A 20501-nucleotide genomic window follows, 5' to 3' on the forward strand; every position below is an offset into this window, starting at 1 on the left:
CATTATTTTTATGAGATCATTTTAAGGTTTTGATCCAAAAATGAAGCAGGTCCACAATAGGAGATTTTCTGATATTACAAATATGGGGGATTTAGTGATTTGTGGATTCCCGATTCCGTGTGGACCCTCATTTAGGGATTTGGGGATTTTCGGGTTTACAGATTTGAACGTAGACCCCGAATTGGAGATTTTCTGATATTATAAATTAGGGATTTGGGGATTTTCGGGTTTACAGATTTGAACGTAGACCCCGAATTGGAGATTTTCTGATATTATAAATTAGGGATTTGGTGATTTTAGAATTTTAGGGATCTTGAGGATTTTTGAAATTGGAGATTTCAGGTGGTTTGATAGTTGATTTGGTAGATTTGATGATTATTTGTTCATATTTTGTTTATTTCTAGGGTTTTGATGGCCGATTTGGAGGATTTGATGGTTATGTATTCATGTTTTCTTGAACAAACATGATTTGTTGCTCAAAATCAGTGTGACTATCAAGCTGGTCATCAAAATGTGGGGTCCATGATTTGTACACTGGATTGACATGTTCTGCCACGTGGACGGTGGATGAATTGCCACATAATAGGAAAACTATGGGGAGCTAGACAATATAACTATGATAGATTAAAACCATGGTGGAGCAGAAACAGGTACTCCCCACCATTAACTCTCTCACAGTAATTGTGGTGAGCCAGCATGGGACACCGGCTGGGATCTAAGCTGTTTATTCAGGTAGGCCACAGTTTATTGAACAGATGGATGGATGAAAAAATTGGCTGTGTTTTTCTAAGCCGTCCACCCGTTTTGCTGTTTATTCAGGTGGCTCATGGATGTAACCTGCACACCACGGTAAGTCCCCAACCCAAACCTAAGATGTGGGCACGCCGTGTTGTCTGTATAGAATCCCAATCATCGGGTTCTCCTTTATGCTAGAGACAATTCAGACAGACCCACATATCCGGTGGGTCATACCACGTGGAACAATGGAGATGGGACGCCACCCATAGGTTTGTATGTGTGATCACCATGATGTGTATCCTTCATCAAACCCGTTCATCCATTGTGACTCACCACAATGAAGGGTCTATATAGAAGTTAGCTTGATCCAAAGCTCATGTAGGCCACATTTCAAGAACTTAAAGATTTTAGGGGCAATTTTACATTGATTCCATGGTGCAGGCCATCCTAACTTTGTTTGAATTTTTTTTTTAAATTTTTTTCTATCATGCTTATATTAAATACAGCATGGTGGGCCTTGTAGAGGCTGTTTTACATACCGTATAGGATTGGGTACTGCTCATGTGACACTAATGTGGTGGGATTTGATTGGTAGGTAAGCTTTTATTGCATATAATTTATTTCCTTACATATTTTGTAAAAGAAGTATTGTAGATGATTTACGTCCTTTGGTTATAAGGAATGTACCAGTTGAACATAATAGCTGTACTAAGTACCATAGTGGCCGGTAGAGCTCATGCACATTAGCGAACAGAGACTGTTTGAATAACAAAATCCATACAATTGGTTTATAGTTTTAAAAACTCTTATTTTTCAAGTAGGCACAAAAACTCTTTTTACTGAACCAAGATGTTTTCTCTGAAAAGAACAATTTTGTTTGAAATGGGCCACAATTTTGCTGCTGGAGCTTTTAACTGGGCTGAAACCTTTTGACAGGTCTGGCATGTCACCCTTGTATGGTATATGTATTTCACAGATAGTCAGTCATATTGAATCTAGTTTGTGAGGTTTTGTTGGCCGATGGTGTTTTAATTTATTTTTTCTTTTGTTCCCTTTTTAACAATAGTTCATTCAGATTGTTCATTGTGACTTTATCACGATGTAAGATTTTTTTGTTGTACTCTTACCTGTGTAAGTGCTCATTATGGCCTTTTATAGGCAAACCAATCTCAGTTTTGGATGGAGTTTCAATTGCTGTCAAGGATGAGATAGATTGCATGCCCTATCCAACAAAGGTATCGGACGGATTCCTTCCCTTGTGAATTCATTAGATTTTATTCAGTTTCAATTCTGTCCATCTGCACATTCCATGTATGCCCAATTCAGGCTATTCATCAAGGTGAATACGCCCTTTGTCAAGAACCAGGCTGCTTTGCTCTTCAGGTGGGCTGCACAATGCGGTTTTGGGCTGCTAGGAGAGTGGATCAGCCGGATTTCTTTGGTCAATGAAAGTTCAACCTGGGACCTGATGATGAACGGTCTTGATCATTCATATGTGTGCTAAGTTCTCATGTGGAGCCCCTTATGTTTGGCATTTTCTGATCGGCCTCTGCTCATGTAGCATTCCTTGTGCTTGAATTGGTTGCTCGGTTAGCATAATAAGCTTCTGAGGATTTTGCAGTTCTAGAGTTTGATTGGATGGTCCGGAGTTCTACGGGAACAATGATACTGGAGACGTAACTGGTGCAACTGCAGCATTCCCTAAGTTGGAGACACCCATTCAGTTGTGCTAATCTAAATGTGCATTCTCAAAATATGACATCTCTATGCTTTAAAATAGGTAATATATTGTTGTATTAATGATCAACACTATAATATTAAGTGTAGAATAGTTATGCAGTCATCCTGTATCCATGTCATATCTGCATATGATAAGTCTAGTCTATTCATGGACTTAAAGTGCTTATTTGTTTGTGTTAACAGAGAGAACATCTTCTTGGATTCCTAGGTTGACCGCTTTCATTTTGTGATGCAGACAATGGAAAGATGTTGTGAATGATGGCAATCAATACTTCTCCAGTATCCTTCCATGAACATTGAAAAGTCATCACATGCTTGTATTTGTGAATACTTTTTTTTTTTTTTTTTTGTTTTACCTCTGTAATGTCCTTGAATGATTAAAGATGCTCGGGTTGGTCAAGATGATTTGAGACAAACTCATGCACAAAAACTTACCTAGGAGAACCCGGAGTGATGGTGAAGAACGTGATGGTGTAGACCTTCGTGAAAAGCTCTCACGGATGGTTCATGCTCCATCAAGAATTGATGCATGACAGCGCATGCCTGAACCAAAGGCCACCAGTCTTTTGAGTCGAATTCCTCCCACAAGAAGTGCAGATGACTTGCTTCAGATGGAGTTCTTATACTGTATGGCGTACTTGCCCTCCATTGTTTGATTTATTTCATGCTTTATCACTAAAAATCGTTTTCTAAAAAGAGACTTTTCACACGGCCTCAATGTACATATTTGGTAGCTATCTTTGTATGTCATGAAGTATATCTGCATCTGAGAAAGGATTCCTCTGATTACTAGTGCTTAATAATATGACACATCTTAGAGGAGAGTCTTAATCTGATGAGAACTTTTTCATAGAAATTAACAAACAGTCCAGGCGTAGCTGACCTAACCTGTTTTACTTGCTTGAAAATTATGTTTAAGCTTATTCAGTAGTCGATGCTATGGCAACTAAAAGTTCAGTTCAGACAAGTGTTGATTTCTTTTAATTGTGTGAGGTGATAACATCGTGAATGAATTATAACTTTTCCAAGTCAGTCATTTGTAAAGTAATTGCATCAGTGTCAACAATGGAGGGCGAGTAGATCTAGTTATTGGTGCCCCATGCCTACATAATCTCCCTGATTGGATAACTGTAAGCCATTGATGGTCTGCCTGCAAATGTATGCTCAAGACTAAACTAAAGCAAAATCATTCAATGGATTAAAGGCTGTGATCGGATGGCTAGGATCTTCTAATCCAGGAGGTTTTAAAGTATAGTACATTCACTTCTCACCTCATAAGAGACAATACTTGGATAACTGTGAAGATCCCTGTTTCTGTGCAACAAAGCTGGATCTCATATTTCATGTACTTTTTAAAAAGTAAGAAAAATAGCTCCAGTACGTATTTTGACAAAGGAATTTCTAAACCCACCCTACCTTAGTTTCGTACACCCATGTCTTTCAAACCGAATAGTACACTTTATTGCCATTTAGTTCTCAAAACGGAATGTGGGTGTAAGGACATCAATTAGGGTGGGTGCATTTCTATTTGACAATCAAGAGTGTGGGTATAATATTGGCTCCCTTAAAGAAATTCGAATGACTTTTATATAACACACTTGTTTTAATTTGCAAAATTAGACAAGTTCCATTGTCCAAATTTTAATAGAGAAGCTTGTGCTCATAGGGTTCTTCAATATCTGTGATTCGTTCCGTCTCTGCCTAGTGAAGCATAATTTAGAATGAAGATGTATGGTTTTATGTCATTATTCATCCTTTATCTTTCACATAATATCTGAGCTAGATCTCATATTTCATGTACTCTTTAAAAAGTAAGAAAAATAGCTCCAATACATAAATTGCACTAGTGGCCAAATCTTATTGAATCATAAGTTGTAAGATTCAATTTGATTATTTTAAAAAAGCCAATAAATATTAAAGATCATAACTTCTTTTTGAAATAAGATATAGATCAGATATTCATTTCCCATCTATATTCATAAACTCGACATGGAATACTATGAAGTATAAACATTTCCATACTGCTTATATGCATGTCTGGTATAAATGCTATGTTGCCATCATTGAAGTTTTTGCATGTGTCTAATGATTCATTCATCTTGGATAATTAAAAAAAAGGAAAGAAAAGAATGAGTTCATAAAGACAAATAAAAGAAAATTGTGTTTAATTCAGTTTGCGTACTATTTTCTGAAATAAACAGAGTTCTAGACATTTGGTAAACTATACGAATAGTTTTGAGTCTAAAACAGAGTTTTGCTAACTGTAGGTAGACCTTATTGAATGGGCCTGGCCAAAAGTCTAATTGGATGATCTATGAGTAACATGCAGGGAAAAAAAAGCAGCGAGTGAAGGTCCCTCCAAAACTACCGGATATCAATGAGCGGTTTCAATCTTGTCCACCTATGACATGAATGCAGCAATGACATAGAGGAAAGGTCCCTCCAAAACTACCGGATATGCTTCTAATGTGAGATCAGCCATTCATCAAGTTGGCCCCACATGGAAATAGACGTCACGCACGCTGACATGTACTTCGACCATTGGTCACTTTCTCTTACAGTCCATTTCTTTCACACACGTATGGCCCACCCGGAGAGTAAGCCAACTTGTCCAGTGTTGAGCCCAACTGATTAATGGTGCTGATCTCATCACACGTGGGACGTATTGGCAGTTGCGACAAGCTATGATCTTACCTTATTTTGCATTTGTGTATCTGTTTCTGTTTAAATCTTTTTTAATCATCCAAAGCTGTACATATTTAGCTTTCTTAAGGTCAGGTCAAAATGGGATACACTTTTTGAATTGAGTTCTGTAGTTGCCTACTAATCACCTCCAAGACTGACCCACTCTTGTATGATTTTGATTGTATTGATAGGGTGTTTGATTGTTTTATAAATAGAATGTCAATTTCAGATGATTATATTGTCTGGGTGTTTGATTATTTTGGCCTGAAACCATAGATTGAAATTGATTTAAGAGGAGAATTGATATATAACATTTATTTAGATTTATATAATTTATGGAGCTTTGATGTTTTTTTTTGTAAATTCAGTTAGAAGTATTAGACTATCAAACAGCCTCCAAAAGGAGTCAGATCTGGACAGATTGAAATGCAGAATTGTACTTATAGTATAGATTCCAAAAATCATTTTTTTAATGGCTGGAGCTAAATACAGCCTTATGTTTTTTTTAATAACATGGTAGGAATCTGAAATTTAAGGCTATGTTTGCTTTTGTTTGCAGCTTGATTTTGAGTTTTATGATGGATTTTCATGAAAGCTTCTTTTACAATTGCATTTTCATTTAATTTCCTTTTTATTCCATGCAGTTGATGATAAAAAATCTGGAGCAAGTGGTGACGATGGTTTTGAACTCGTTCCAAGATCCCCACCCTTGTGTGTGCTGGGCTGCTATTAATGCAAATGGGCAATTGTCTACAGATTTGGGGCCAGACCTTCAAGTTCAGTATCATCAACGGGTGCTGCATGCATTAGCCTCAGCTATGGACGATTTCCAAAATCCTCGAGTACAGGTAAGTGGGTTTCTGACATTGTGTTTCATACATGATAGAAAATTGTCTGGTCATCATCTATTTCTTTTTTAGTTGCATTGAAAACTATATCAACCAAGGACGTGTCGAAAGTGCAGATTGGATGCCATTGGCTGATGTGGGATTGATATAGGCTTAGGAGCCCAATGATTGTCACTTAATGCCAATGATCTAGGGAAGGGGCCACTTCGATATCCAACACAAAATATGAAGTATTTGTAAAAGATCATATGAAATCAGTGTTTAAACTAAACATTCAACTATTCACAATTTCCATCAAATGAGGGTCAATTTCCAGCAGTTAGAAAATGATTTTCAACTAGTGGAATTTCCAGTTACTAGATTTCAGTACTTATAAGTAAACTTCCAGCAGTCATGTCAAGTTTCAAATAGTAAGAAGAACTGTTTAACATGTGCTAGATGAACTTGGAAGCTTGCGAGGTGAGAGAAGAACCTTCAACATGAGAAGACTGGGGTTCACAATCCTCAAAACCTTAAATCTTCCCTTGTGTGTGTTTTCTTAAGGTTAAATGAAGCAGTAAGTCTAATGTGCCTGTCATATGACTGAAGAAAGTGATTTGTAAAACTCTTTAATTTATGAAGAAATTTCATGATGCTTGGTGTCATGAAAGTTGTTATCATGACCATTCGGCCCTGTGTCGAGTCATGATTCACCTGAGTAGGGGGTAACTCGTGGTGTCAAATGAATTGGGTCCCACTAAGTCTGTTTTGACTCCTCTGAGTTGCTTCAGATTCGGATGAGTCTTAAAACCATGATTTCTAGCTGTTTCATCTATCTTCAGATGGTTAGAGGTGGATGGAGATGGGAACTTTCAGTGGGTCAGTGGGACGAATGTTGGAGGTGGTACTTATTGGGGCTTGGGAAGGCTTTTAACAAAGTGCAAGGGGTATATAGATGTGCATTTTGTGGGATGCACTATATAGATGTGCACTTGGTTGGGCCTTGTTCAATTCAATTCTCATTCTCGGGTACATCCAAACATGAGTTGCTGGAGTTGAGTCAACAGGGAGATAATAGAACAATAGACATGCTTGTTGGAGACATTATGGTGGTATGGACTATTCCAAGGTATATCCTGATCTTTTCTTTTCTATCTAGACCTTTTCTCTAAGTAAGTTACATAAAAACTAAAACTCTGCATGGGTAGTGACAGTATGGGATTTAAGATGCTGATATTGTGAAATTACAAGATAAGAGCCTCAAGAAACACACCATTTCCTGGGGCGCAGGAATTCATGCATGTGGACCCCTTGGTTTGATCCAGACTGTTAATCTGATGGACCTTGCTGTGGATGGGGGATGCCACAAAAATCTTCAGGGTTGGAGGATCTTCATCCATTCTTTCAACAGTTAACACTTAACCGTTTATTTGTAGGCCTTTGATCAAAGAGTTAGGATCTTGCAGCCTGGGAGTTTTGAGGCCTCTCCTATCCACAGAGGGCTTGCAACGTCAGCACTGGTAGACACCACATGTCTGGGTTGCTGCACCTCAACGAACTGTATGTTTGTTGAAGTTCAGTATCCTATGATTCCTGACTACAAATGCTCATTGTGAAATGTTCCTGAGTTTCAGTTTTATGGTAGCATTTATAAGTTTTGATCAGGTAGCAGGTTACTGAAATTGATTTGCTCAGCCATCTCTTTAATCACATTAAGCTTAGTAGAAGAAAGTTTCTATTGGCCTAAGATGTACAGAGACGTCTCCAAGCATGTGGAGAGGTGCACAAAATACTGGTCTGTATACACTCAGATTTCAAGGAATGGAGCACCATCATCAATTTTGCATTTTCTTCATTGCATTGTGCTTCGCCAACCATGTGACCATTCAGCTTGGTCACTACATCCAAGTGTTTCATAACATGTATGCATGTTTCTCTGCTTTTTTCATTTCACAGCAACGTTCAGATCCCAATGTTGTTGACAGTTTTACAGGACCTAAAATCTAAATAAAAATGCAAGACTTGAGTTCTCAAATACCCAGTCAATTTCAGGTATTATCAATTATTGATCTTTTAACAAAAACTTTCACATTCTATCGCAAGGCAAAGTTCTTCACAACTATGCTTCCATTCTTGTTAGATTCCATCAATTATTATTTTAAAAATGCATTCCTCAAAGCATGTATTAGTCAATTTGATTTTATTTTTGGCAGTGCATTGCTCTCGTAAACATGATCTGAATGTCGATTAGATTTGTCTGTTTTGGGCGAATGCACATACAATATTGCCCAACATATGAATAGATAGGTGATGCCTGTAAAAGGGTCCTTACTCTTACTCCGGTGGTAGACTCTCAGGAGTTTCAACACCTGGTTGAGGGTTCGAGTACCCATAGGTGGTGAAATTCCACTACGGCGTGAGTGTGTGGTGGTGTGTGTGCGTGTTAAAGGTGGTGCCTGTAAAATGGAGAAAGAAACTTTAGAATTCTTGTGCCAAAATGTGTTTTCCTTGTAATGCCTCCATCTTTACCTTGAAACTAATGGTGTTTTATGGAAATACAAATTATGTTTGTAATTTGGATGATGTATCTCATTTCTTCCTTTCCTTTTGTGTTGACTTACCTTCTCAAATAGGTTGGTTGCTTTAGGGCTTTGGAGAAATGGGTATATCTAGTTTTGGATGTGTGCGTTGATTGCACAATTAAAATTTATTATTATTATTTGTTAAATTAATGAGAAATGCGCGAAAGGTCATCGGAAATGACGGTTTAAATCCGTCGGCGTTGCTCTTTTCTTAGAATAATCAACATTGTGAAGGGACCTTTTCTGCACGGCGTGCTCTTGGGTTCCGCTCATCAGGAAAAATACAGCATGTCATACATGTTATTCTTTTATTCAAAACATCTGTTTTTTTTTTTCCAACATTTTTGTCCTTGCATGTCATTTTATGAATGGATAGAGCAGATGTTTTCTTGTCTAAGTACCTCTGCTGAAGGCCGGGCCTGCATGATTGATGTAGGGACACTATTCATGATGTTTCGTGATGTGCCTTACGTGTGTAGATGTGCTGTAGATAAAATTCATTCATTTTTTTTTTCCACAGGGTAAAGGGTAAAGAAATAATAATCATGAATGTTAAAAGAGCTTTTCTTGGATGTTATTTTCTCATGTTCTACACTTCTATTTGTCGGTGATCCCATAATGAATAAAAGTACTAGGATCACCTCTCAGGAATTACAAGGTCCAGCTCACTAGCAAAACTACAGTGTATTGACACATGATTTCTTATACGTGAACTATGAACTTGTGATCAAACCGTTGGTTATATGTAAGCACATATACTTGCATGTGTCACTTGATAAGTGGATAATGTTGTGTAAATTCAATCAAACATCAGGCTACACGTGTAATTGAGGGCATGTATTTGGCTTTTGTATGCTTATAATTGTAACGTCTCAGAAAAATCCGTACAAAGACCCGAGTACCACCTCTGGCAAAAATTCCTAAAGACCGTATACCGTGGAAATTAGACGAAAATTTATTAAGTATAAAACTAAATTAATTAGTGAAATTAGCTTTGACCACTATCTATACGAACTGCAAGACCCAAAATCATTAGAATCGCTGTCTCAACATTAATTGAAAACCTAGAGAAATCCCAAAACCCAGTTGCTCTCGGAAGCACATTGAAACTTCGTATTGGACCTAGACCGCGCGTAGAAAGTCCGATTACCGCGAAACTATAAGATTATGATCGCCTTATTGGGTTTGACAACTATCGTGGGAATCGAGCCCAAATAGTATCCAGAAATGCACAACTTGAGCCTTGAACGAAGTGTGTGAAAAACGCGAATATCTTTAGAAAATGAACTCAACTTAAGTGAATTGGACCGAAATTGAGGACTTCAGACCGTCAGTTTTTGACCCAACTTTACCTGTGGATCAGGAAAATTTCCCTGCACATGTTAGTATACTTGTGACCCTGATCGAGTGACAATGACCATTGAACTGATACAGGTCCTCCATGGTCGATCCACAGATCCGATCAGACCGAAATCAAAACCTAGCTTAGATCCATGGTCAAGGAACTTACTCCATGATGCAGGTGAGTAATGGGCCTCCAGATGAGTCCCGTTTGCTCGAAACAGACACCCTTTGGCTATAGCCTAAGTATACCATGGCATTGGGGCCATTTGAACCAGTTCTGGGCCTATTTAAGGACCTTAAACCACCCCATTCCTATTCCATACGAATTTTCTCCAAACCTTAGGAGAGAGAAGAGAGAAAAGAAGAGAAAAGAGTGAGGAGAAGAGAGAGAGTTTGGGAGATCGAGGCGGTGTTTCTCTGTTACGACTACACGCACTAGATCGTATTTACATCTAGCTACATGAGCCATTTCAACTCCGATTTGGGTAAGAAATCCTAACCCTAATCTTGTTTTAGGAATCCAAATAGAGGAATCGACGAAATAGCTAACTCATTTCGTGATTTAGGTGGCCGTTATGCTGTAGACGGGGACGTAGTGTACGAACCGAGTTCGTAACGGGCGTACCGACGAAAGGTGCGGACTATAAACGTTTAGGTTATGGTTTTCAAGGCTTTCAATGTCAGTAATGATTTATGTCTGACTTGATTGCTGTCATATGATCTTAGTTACGATGTATTTGATAAACTAGACATGTGTGTGAACTATATGAATATAAAATGCATTCCATGTGTTTGTTGAAATGTTTGAATGAAAGTGAAATTATGATTTATGCTTGCTATGACTATTAATCTAGAGTACATGTTTGTTGTGTGAATGACAACTCCTTTACGAAAGGATATGCTATAATATTGCTATAACTAAGTTAGGTCATGTATGTAGTAATGTGTAGGCTAAGCATTTGATAAATAGTCCGAATGAGTAATTGTTTGATGAATTGTAATTATTAAGGGTGTTGAGATGGGATTCTCAGCTATCTTATCTACATATATGAATTCCTTCATGTAACCTTAATTTCAATACGTGATTTATGTATCAAATGCCTATGTATAATAGCATGTTCTATGTGTTTGATAAAATGCTCAAATGATTATAGTAATTGAATTGTTTGTTAAATGCTGTTATGATTATCACATGTGACTACCTATTACATTGGAGTATGTTTGGGACTACCACTTAGTCCAGGCAATCAGTAATGGTTCCCGATTGAGTGGCCAGATTAGTTTAGCCACATTAGATACGTTCGATGAATCCGAGCCGTACGTTGATTGTCGACAGTGGTTAGGCCACGCGGAGTGCTTACGCGCTTCATGTCGACTAATTCAATGTGCGCTCGTACCAATCGAACTTGTCAAATAACCCGATTGGCCTATTGTGTGTGTACCATGTATAGACGCTACTGCTTGAATCTAAGGTACCACTTACCAATGTAAAGTCCGTTGAACCATGCTATCAAGATCCGCTAAGACTCATGAGCCGGACATGGTGGTGTATGGGACACCGTTGTCGAGCTGTCGACTTACACTAGGGTGATGAGCTTCCCCGTAGTGACTAGTGAGCAACCCAAACTCGTGAGCCGAATGTGGTGGTGTATGGGATATCGCATTCGAGCTGTCGGCCTACATTTAGGTGACGAGCCTCCCGTAGTGACCTCGAGTATAAATTAGGCCTACGCTGAGGTGACGAGCCTCTCCGTAGTGACCTCGAGTATAAACTCGTGAACTTTCTTATCCACTGCTTTTAATTAGGGGTGATGCCCTACAACTTGCCTATCATATGTGATTAAATAGGATTGACGACCGTAAATGGATCATTGTTTGAGTAAGTAATATAAAGGGAGGTACCTTAGCTTTCCGAATCTGTTGTATGAATATGCCTAATAAATTACTTGGCTAACACGTTCATGCACCGCATTACATGTGCTTTGGCGAGGAAGCGCATGTTTAGGGAGTTTGCCATGTACGATCATGAGATGATGTCGCTGAGGGAGTGCAGGCGAGGACATGCATCATTACACATATCATTCCTACATTAACCAGAGTAGTTATGAAATGTTTGTTGTATTTCCTTATCATTACTATTTGACTGAATTGATAACATGTTAACCTTTGCCTTATAGTACCACTGAGTTGATCACTCACTCCCACTCTGGGACGGTGTTTTAAAACACTAACCAGACTCTGATTTAGATGCAGGTTGTGATGAGGCTTACGTGACGGAGTCAGACTTCTTTGACGAGGAGGAGGAGTTCTCCTACGTTCAGGTCTCGGGCGGGTCTGTGTAGACCTAGAGTTGTGACACCGGGATTACATGGATACTGCATTAGTTGAACATTTACATTTTTATATTTTGTATATTTTGAAACAAAAATATGTATATATTCAGCTTGGCTACATGATCATACTCTAGAAGTTATGAAACTCGTATATATACTTAATATACCTATCTTAGTCTTCCCCTTGCTTAATTGCATTAACTTTAGAGTACAATATACTGTTTTAGTGTAATCTCACTCATGTTTAATGCACTAATATGACAACATTTAAACATCATTATCTATGTTGCATAAGTGATGCGTTGGATCTTGGGAGTTGAGTTACTCAACCCTCAAAATTTGGAGCGTTACAAGTTGGTATCAAAGCATGATTTGGATTAAACTGGACCTGGGTTATAGTAACACGACGTACTTTGACTTAGGAAGGGGCGATGAAATGTAAAAATGACCGTAGGATCCCAAGTTTCACTGTCAGGCAAAATTAACCATTGTAATCTAGCCTGTACGCGTCCGAGATCATGTGAAATGATCTTAATACCTTTTTGGCTATTAATTGATGGGTTTGAACAATGATTTGGCAAGTCCCGAACTCGGAATGATCTATAAAGCGTGAATATGCACTTGTAGGACCGAGAAAACATATCAAAAAGACATGGGGACCTAAATCCCAATTGTTGGTGGGACCCAGGGGGTCCCCATACATGTACAACACCCTGTGAGGGGGTGGCTACTGCCGGTAGTCTAGGGAGGGGGCGGCAGCGGGTCCGGTGGCCCGCCGCCCTCTCCCACACGTGTGGGGCCTGCATTTCGTGTGGGGCTACCCTATTTGCACCCCTTTTATCCCCTGGCTTCATTTCACCCCCATTCAAAGCTTCCAAATTTTCCAACACCCTCCAAAGTCCAATCTTTTCTCTCAAAACTCATTCCATACTCAAACCTTCTTTTTCTTCTTTATCACACACCCATCCTCCACCATTTTCCTCAAAACCCATCTCCCACCACCTCCTATCTCCTTTATTTCCTCTCATTTGAGCACACAAATCCATCTTTCTGTCTCACAAACCCCCAAACCCATCAACCCATCTCGTCCTTCAAGCTTCCTTAACCCCATGGCTCCTTTTGAGCTAGTTACTACATTCTTCTCCCTCTCCACATTCCTTTCTCTCATGGGAGAGAGAAGGGCGTCCAAAGATGAAGTTGGGCCTAGCCGTACAACCCGTCCAAGGAAGAAAACGGGCGTCGAAGCAATCACGAGCGCCGAGCAAGAAAGGAGATCAAAGCGGGATCTTGACCCGCGGATCCTCATTGAAAGATCGCTACCGGCGGGCATCGAATTAGGTAGGTTCCATAGCTGTAGAGTGGTATTTGAGGCCCATGTTGATGAAAGGCTCTTTAGACTGTACCCAATGATGGACATGCTCCTAGAAAATAGTTAAGGTCCCATGTTTGAGGGAAATACCCATGCGAGTGAAGGAGCAGTGCGTGCCTTCTATGCTCATATACGCGATTCACTACTTGAGCCGCTACAGTTTATTATCCCTTTGGGAAGAGAGTTAGCCATAGTCAATGTTGACATGGTGGCTCGAATCATGGGTATGGAGTGTGGACTTGTACATGCTAGTGAGAAAAATATTGCCAGTGAACAAGAAAGGAATCATCACACCCGTTTCCTCTGCAGTCAGCTTGAGCAGTGGAGGCGAGGAAACATCCTTGCATCGACCAAGTTTACAAACGATTTCCATCTGCTCCACCACATATTTACATATAATGTATATCCAAGGTGGAGCAACCGCACGGAGTGTACTCGCCTCATGGTGGATTTCTTATACAGGGTTGGTCAGGGAGACAAGCTATGCTTGCCTACATGCCTATTGTCTCAGATTGTGGATACTGCACGATCTATACAGGGAGATTCCTCACTTCCCTTCGGCCGACTTATTTGTTAAATTGCCTGCCACTTCAGTTTCAGACTTCATATGGGTGACGTTGCCCCGATTCATATCGTAAGTGACATTACGCTCAACAATATGGGCATAGGCCCTAGGCAACGCCAAACAAGGCTTGATGAATATGGGAATGAGATTGAGGAGGAGAGTGAGGAGGAAGAAGGGAGTGAAGATGAGGAAGACAATGATGAGGAAGGCAGTGGCGAGGAGAGCACGGAGGAAGGAAGTGACGAGGAAGAGCAAGAAGAGGAAGAAGGGGAGGCCCAAGATCTGCATAGGGAGCCTCCTATTGCTACGCATGATGACCGCCGTGATCGGGCCGCCTTAGAAGCTCGCCTGGCTCAAATTGAAGAGAATCAGGCCACTCTGAGTAAAGAAATTAAGGAGACCCAGGCCGAACTGAAGCAAAAGCTTGAAGAGAGTCAGGCTTATATGAAGCAAAAATTTAAGAAGATGTCTCGCACTCTGAAGGCCCTCTTGTACTGTATGTAGGATAAGGGCGCGCCTCCATCTTCGCCTGAGTCAGCAGACTAGTCACATATTGTGGTCATCAGTTGTTTTGCTTTATTTCTGGTCTTTCTATGTAGTAGCCCTTATAGGCCTAGTGGTATGTTAAAATAGTTGGTGTGAAACTTGTACTAGATTAGCTCACATGCATCTTCTATCATGATCCATGTAAGACTATATCTCATGTATTGTGACAATTTTAGGTAAATGAAATGCATGAAGCTTCTTTTGAATTGGAATGTGTATAATGTTTAGATAAGTGTGTGTTAATGCTATGTTGTGTATGCTAAATCTTACACGCGTTGCACCTTATGTTGTGTATAGGGAATGCCTTTGAAGACCACTCAGAATATGACACGTCTTGCACTTGGCAGATCGTTTGACGGGGCACCTCCCATAGGCGATAGCTACACAGACCCCAGTTTGGGCCTTGATAGTGACACGATGCCGGATTGACAGCCGTCTACTGGCCCCACAATGGGCCAACACCTAGTGCACCACCGGTTCCAGGACAGAACCGTGCATCTACCTCGACGCTACACATGCATCAGGCGGCTCCTTCTCCTGATAGGTTGGAGTAGATGATGCTCCTAATGTAGCAGCAGCAACAAGTTTAGACTACGATTGTGGGGGCCCTTGCCCAAAACATGAATATGGTCCCACCTACACCACATGTGTAGCTTGCTGGAAATATGAATGCCTGTGGTTAATTCGAACGCTTCCAGCGTTTCCGACCTCCCACCTTTGCGGGCACTCACAGGCCCTAGGAAGCCAAATACTGTCTCGACCGCATATCAAAGATGTTGAAACCATTGCACTACACTGAGGCAGAGCAGGTAGAGTTGGTTACTTATATGTTCGAGAAGGAGGCTAGTCTCTGGTGGGACAGCATCCTACGAACAGTTGCCCCTAAATACTTATGGACGTGGGACACATTTGAGACCCACTTCCATGGGAAGTACTTCCTCCTCACCTACCGTAATGAAAAGGAGGATGAGTTCCTTCGCCTCCGACAGGGAGGAATGTCTGTGTCAGAGTATGAGAATAGATTCACGGAGCTAGCCAAATATGCTCCTTTGATACTAATAGACGAGTCAATGAAGATGTGGCGATTTTCAGAGGGTCTGCGGCCTAAAATTTGTACAAAGATGTGTTGTGCTAGCATTCCTAATTATGCTGAGCTAGTGAACATGTCCCTATGAGCCGAACAAGATGGGGATAGACTGTCCCATACGCATATGCCCGTGGGCCTGAGGCCTTACCTGACTTGCCGAACCGACCGGCAAAAGGCCACGTGCAAATTCGCCTCCCAGGCTTATGACTCCACCGACCCAGCAGAGGCGATCTGATCTGTGGTGCACCTATGTAAAAGGATGGGCCATACAGAAATTTATTACTTTACTAAGATGAGGGATAACGGCTTCACGCCGCCTCAGAAGACCAACCATCAGTTACCACAAGCCATTTCAGCTCCACCTCTACGATCAACACCACTAGCACAGCCTTTTTCCAGACAGAATGTACCTCAAAGTAGGCCGCCTCAACGACCTATGTCAGCGCAACTGAATCGTCCTCAACAAGCGTGAGTACATGCGCTTGCAGCTGAAGCGTCTGAGTCAGCAACTAAAGTGCCTCTAGGCTTCTAAGTCACAACACATATCTAAGGTATACCTGTATTTTTATTGGTGGACACCGGGTCTACTATCTCAATAGTATCATGTGCAGCAGTCAAGGGACTAGTGTTGGAAACTACTCCTATGATTAGGGTGAGACTCCTCACTGCCACAGGGACCTTCTCAGACTCTACTAAGATTTGTAAGGGTTGCTCGATTGACTTAGGAAGCAGAATAGTGCTTGTTGACCTGATCGTTGCCCCACTATGTCATTATGATGTCATCCTCGGTATGGACTGGCTCACCGAGATGAAGGCAGAGATCAACTGAGATACCAGATTGGTGACAACCCATGGACCTGAGGGCACGCCTTTACTTTCCCAGTGCTATTCAGTTAGCCCTATCGCATTAGTTGTTACGTTTCCTTGTTGGAGAATGTTGATGGTCCAACCCTTGGGGACACCCTTGTAGTCCAAGATTTCACAGACGTATTCAGAACGATACTTGGATTACCTCCTCGGCATGAGATCGATTTTACTATCGACCTTGTGCCGGGTGCGACACCTATCTCTTTGCCGACACATTGCATGCCTCCATGTGAAATGAAGGAATTGAGGAGACAGATCGATGATCTGTTGGATGCAGGTTTTATACGACTTAGCGTATCTCCCTTGGGAGCACCTGTTTTGTTTGTGAAGAAAAATGACGGATCGCTGCGATTGTGTATTGATTATCGCAGGTTGAACCAAGTGACAGTGAAGAACAAGTATCCTTTGCCTAGGATAGGTGATCTGTTCGACCAGTTGAAAGGGGCAAGATATTTCTCTAAGATCGACCTGCAGTCAGGGTATCATCAGTTGCGCTTCAGGGATGAAGATATGCAGAAGACAACATTCAGGACCAATTTTGGGCACTATGAGTTTCTTGTGATATCGTTCGGACTTACGAATGCATCGGCTGTGTTCATGGACCTCATGAACCGGTTTTTCGGTCGTATCTGTACCGGTTCGTCATCGTATTTATAGATGACATTTTGACATACTCGAGGAGCCGAAAGGATCACGAAGAGTACCTGCGGGCAGTCTTCGATACTCTCAGGAAAAACCAGTTATTTGCTCAGTATAAGAAATGCGAATTCTGGAAAGAAGAAGTCAAGTTCCTAAGACATGTGGTGTCTAAGGAAGGAATCACTGTGGACCTTGCTAAGGTGACTGCAGTTTAGGACTGGGAGCAGCCCGGTTCGGTTACTAAAGTGAGGAGTTTCATTGGCCTGACAGGTTATTATCGTCGATTTATTAAAGACTTTTCCAAGATAGCCTGACCGTTGTCTCAGCTTACTCGAAAGGATCTTAAGTTTGCCTGGAATGAGAAGGCAGAAGCAGCCTTTCAGGAATTGAAGGATAAGTTGACATCCGTACCCATGCTAGTATTGCCAGAGAATAGGGATATATGATATACACCGACGCGTCTCATGTTGGTTTGAGTTGTGTTCTTATGTAGAAAGATAGAGTGATTGCCTATGCATCGCGGCAGTGAGGAAACATGAAGAAAATTACCCCATGCACGACTTGGAATTAGCGGCCATCATCTTCGCATTAAAGCTCGGAGACATTACCTCTATGGAGAGGAGTTCGGGATCTTTTGTGACCACAAGAGCCTCAAGTATATATTTACGCAGAGAGACCTGAATATGAGGTAACGACGATAGATGGAAACCTTGAAAGACTTCAAGTTTGAGGTTTCCTACCATCTGGCAAGGCCAACCTTGTGGCGGATGTGTTGAGCCGCAAGAAGATAATAGAATTTGAGGCTCCGCTAATGATTGAATAATGGAACATAGTAGAATTTGTGCGAGACTTGGAGCAGAAGCTTACGGAGGAGCCGTTCGAGAGTGTTGCACACATCCACGTGCAGCCACTTATTGATGACCGAATCATTGTGGCTCGAAAGGAAGATGAATAGTTGATGAAGATGAGGAAAGCGAGCTAGTGACAATGAAGACTCGAAATGGAGAGTTGGGTTGGATAGGGGTTTACGTTATCGTGGCCGCCTATGCGTCCCGAATCTTTATGACTTGAGGAAGGAAGTTCTCAAGCTGCTCACAATTCGAAGATGGCGATGCATCCTAGTAGTACAAAGATGTATTGAGATATGAAGCGTTAAATCTTGGTGGGACAACATGAAGGCCCACATAACGATTTTGTATCCCGTTGTCTCACATGCCAGCAGTCAAGGCCGAGCATCGCGACCTCTTGGTTTACTTCAGCCCATGCCCATAACGAATGGAAGTGGGATTTCATATCTATGGATTTCATTTTCGGGTTATCGAAGATGAGGAAGGGACATGACTCTATTTGGGTGATTGTGGACCGATTGACAAAATCAGTCTATTTCCTCCCGATTAGAGTTTCAAACTCAGTAGATGATTTAGCCAAGCTATACATCAAGGAGATTGTACTGCTGCATGGAGTGCTTATGGAGATTATGTTAGATTAAGACACGCGATTCACGTCTATCTTTTGGACTAGAATCCAAGAAGAATGGGAGTGAAACTGAAATTTAGTACCTCATTCCACCTATAGACTGACGGGCAAATGAAACGAGTAAATCAGGTGTTAGAAGATATGTTGCGGCATGTGTCCTCAATTTCATAGACAGTTGGGATAACTGTCTTCTCTATGCTGAGTTCGCTTATAACAACAGCTTTCAAGCGAGTATTGGTATGGCTCCCTATGAAGCACTGTATGGGCGTCCATGTCGAGTGCCGCATTATTAGGCAGAGGTTGGTGAGAAGAGTTTAATTGGCCGAGATTTAGTACTATGACCTCAGAGAAGATCGACATTATCAGGCATCGACTTCTTACATCATAGAGTAGACAGAAGAGTTACGTCGATACATGACGGCGGCTAAAATTTAAGGTTGGGGACCATGTATTCTGAAGGTTTTTCCAATGAAGGAGTCCTCCGGTTTGGCAAGAAAGGGAAACTCACGCCACGATTTATTGGGTCATTCCAGATTATAGACAAAGTGGATGTGGTAGCATACCGACTTGCTTTACCCATACCACTCGCCGGCGTGCACAATGTATTTCATGTATCCATGCTAAAGAAATACGTTCTGATCCCACTCACATTATCAAGTGGGATCATGTACCTATGTACTGCAACCAACACGTATTTTGGATAGGAAGGAACATGTGTTACGCAATAAAGTTATCCCACTTGTGAAGGTACTATGGACTCACCGTAGGAGGATCCAGTCTACGCAATGAGCCTATTTGTTTTGCGAGATTCCTCCCGGTTAGTGGCCAAAATCTAATTTTTCTACATTTTTCTTATTTTCGGTAAATTTTCGTTCACCCTTAAGTCTTTATCCCAGACTGGGTTGGAATTATCAATTTCGACCTGGTATTAACTCGTTCAGTCTAGGACGATGGTTTTGACCGTCCAATCACTCAGTCTCTGGCTCGCTTCTATCAATGGGTTGAGGTCTTGTAAGACTCCTGGACCCATTCTCTAGCGTCTCTACTTTCTCTCATTACCCATTCCTAACTCCTTGGAAGTCCTACCCTCCGTCTACAATCGTCGGTTCAGGGTCTGTGATGATTCCTAGTATTCTAAGTCTCTATCGCGTTTCCTCTCGAGTCAGCGGACGCGTTAGTGAGTTCATGATCCACGGTCCAATTAATTCCAAACCATTGCTCCGATACCAACTTATAACGCCCTAAAAATTGGGGGTCGTGCATACACTCAACTCCCAAGTTTTGGGATATCACTTATAACTGATTTTACTAATTTGCGTTTAATCAAGTTTAGGTGCGCGATATGGAATTACTTGAAACATGAAGCACAACCACAACTAGTCAACTGAAATGAAAGAGGCTAAATATATACAAGTCTAAAATAATATGAATGGGTCGCACAAGGCATTGCCCATCAAAATCACAAAAAATATATGTCCAAAAAGAATATTGAGCTGAGTCCAACACCCAACGATGTAAGATCCATCTACCAGGCCAATGGAGATCCGCCCATTAGCTAGAAGTAAGACAACTCGTCTTCCTCATCAAGACTTGCGCCGCCAGACTCCTCGTACTCTTCGTCACCTGCAACTACGAGAGGGTCTGGTTGGTGTTTTAAAACACTGTCTCAGAGTAGGAGTGAGTGATCAACTCAGTGGGTATTA

The 20501-nt window shown here is 41.1% G+C and overlaps 2 long non-coding RNA genes across 3 annotated transcripts; both read left to right on the top strand.

The window, feature by feature from the left end:
- The first annotated feature begins 241 nt into the window (after positions 1 to 241).
- LOC131236997 (uncharacterized) lies at positions 242 to 6500 on the top strand. 2 transcript variants are annotated; one of them, XR_009166971.1, is made up of 4 exons: positions 243 to 2518; positions 2714 to 3105; positions 5808 to 6011; positions 6128 to 6500. It is a non-coding gene; the product is annotated as an uncharacterized LOC131236997 (long non-coding RNA). The 2 variants fall into 2 exon arrangements; XR_009166970.1 differs by having other exon boundaries at positions 242 to 2518; positions 5808 to 6500.
- Positions 3748 to 5399, top strand: LOC131236998 (uncharacterized). The gene is made up of 2 exons (XR_009166972.1): positions 3748 to 3837; positions 4808 to 5399. It is a non-coding gene; the product is annotated as an uncharacterized LOC131236998 (long non-coding RNA).
- Positions 6501 to 20501: the final 14001 nt, after the last annotated feature.

Source organism: Magnolia sinica, chromosome 2 (assembly GCF_029962835.1).
Source record: "Magnolia sinica isolate HGM2019 chromosome 2, MsV1, whole genome shotgun sequence".
In the NCBI taxonomy this organism is placed as follows: domain Eukaryota; kingdom Viridiplantae; phylum Streptophyta; class Magnoliopsida; order Magnoliales; family Magnoliaceae; genus Magnolia; species Magnolia sinica.